General features: G+C 38.4%; 1 long non-coding RNA gene across 2 annotated transcripts; it reads left to right on the forward strand.

Annotated features, from left to right (window-relative positions):
* The first annotated feature begins 354 nt into the window (after nt 1-354).
* On the forward strand, nt 355-1,675 carry LOC139577855 (uncharacterized). Of its 2 annotated transcripts, none has more exons than XR_011675442.1 (3): nt 355-467; nt 820-892; nt 1,323-1,675. It is a non-coding gene; the product is annotated as an uncharacterized lncRNA (long non-coding RNA). The 2 variants fall into 2 exon arrangements; XR_011675441.1 differs by having other exon boundaries at nt 371-471.
* Nucleotides 1,676-1,990: the final 315 nt, after the last annotated feature.

The raw sequence follows: 1,990 nt of genomic DNA on the forward strand, positions 1-1,990 counted from the left end.
CTGGAGTTGAGTCAGTATGTTGGCAGCGGCCACTTTACTAACGTCTACGTGACGCCTGCGTGTACTAACATGTCGTCATACCAACGCCTACATGTTAATGAAAGTCATAAGGTGCATAGTTTATATTTATATTAATTACATCTCAACCATAAGTGTTAGAAATGTACAGTTTTCCCATGCTAGCCGACATTCCGAAGTAGCCACCTTGAGGTATAGTGTATTTCCTGCTATCGCTAATTGCCTAGAAAAGATTTCCAATCTATAGGTAGCCCCAGGGCAGGGACGTCCCAAGGAATCCTGATAGCAGTGCCCGTTCATAGAGTGAGAGACGGACACGGTATTTGAGAGCTCCGCGGCAACACGGACATTCAGTTGTTCGTTTTTTTTACTAGCGGCAGACGCAATTTTCGAGAGTGTTTCCTTAGAGACCATGAAAAGAATGACCAATATGTCCTTGATCGAATTGAGTAAGTAAGTAGGCTATATTTATGTTGTGATATCGTTAGGAAATCTTTAGCCCTACTGTGTTAAGGCAATTTGATTTATTTGAAAATAATTACTTTTTGTTGATAACGAGTTGATAAATTGTCAAAAACACATAGGCAATATTATTTACTGTGTCGATAGGAGAGTAGGCTAGTGTACAATAATAACGTAATTTGATGTGATAGTATTATTTATTTGATGGATGAATTAAATTATAAATGAAAATATACACACGTAGTGCTATAGGATATATACATATTTTACATTGTAATACACTTTCTCTACATGCCATTGTGTGCTGGAGCTATGGGTTTATTTTTCCATTGTCACTAGGCCTACACATTCACACTCGAACTGAATTGTAATGGGGGATGCATAACTACTTTTCACTGAAGAAGGGAACGAGGTATGACATACAACTTCGATCAAAGACCTTAAAATCATGCCTGACAAGACCAACAAAATCATAACGTGTCCTAATGTAGTGTGGATACAGGAGTAGCCTATTCTACAATAATGTAACTATGTGCTTGTATTATTCATCTAATTGATAAATTAAATTATAAATGTGGATGGGTAAGCTACTTAATTTAATGATTACAGTATTGTACAAGGTAGATACAGGAGTAGCCTATAGTCTACCATAATAATGTCATTGAATGTGCTATAGTATAATTTATTTAATTGATGAATGAAATTGTAAATGGGGATGGGTAGGCTACATAATTCAGTGAATAATGAATGTCTTGCTATCTTTGGGACTATGTTAATGAAGGCTTTTCAGCTGTTGAACTATGACACGGTCTAATTTATTTCTAAATCTATCTTTCTTTTAGTCAAGAAGTGATGAGCCAGAGCAACCAATCAGCGTCACTGTAGCTGTTCTACCCACCACCCACACTGTTCTCCCTCCACAAGCAACCACATCCTCTTTTCCTGTTCAACTAATTTTCCGCCACGCTCACTGAAAAGGACTGTACATACCTCTGTGCCCATCTCATTGCAACATGATCCATCCAAGGCTAAAGCTGGACACCTAAAATGTGAGAAATGTAAACAAGATGCTACAGTATTGTGTGTGTGTCTGTGTATGGATGGTGTTCCAGGAAAAGACATGAGAAGACGGCAAAGGAGATAGTGATGAGAGTGAGCATACAGTATGAAAATAAAGATTAATTGGGATCTAAAATGAGTGTTAGGTGCCTCTTGTGTCTCCTTTTTGTCCGTTTGAGGATACTACAGTCAACCCTGGTGGAGGTTCTTGGACCACTACTATTTAAGTCTGAGCAGAGGTTGACGAAAACCTTTGAAGGTAGTGGTGCTATGTTGAGTGTTATCTTGAATACCAGGCAGATGTTTGAGTACAGAATGAAATGGTGTAAACTTAACAGGCTAAACTTGTTGAGTAAACTCTTTGAGAAAGGGGTTCCAATAGGGTTCTTTGGCTGTCACCAAATGAGAACACTTTTTGGTTCCATGTAGAACCCTCTGTGGAATGGAGCCC

Source organism: Salvelinus alpinus, chromosome 6, assembly GCF_045679555.1.
Source record: "Salvelinus alpinus chromosome 6, SLU_Salpinus.1, whole genome shotgun sequence".
Lineage (NCBI taxonomy): Eukaryota > Metazoa > Chordata > Actinopteri > Salmoniformes > Salmonidae > Salvelinus > Salvelinus alpinus.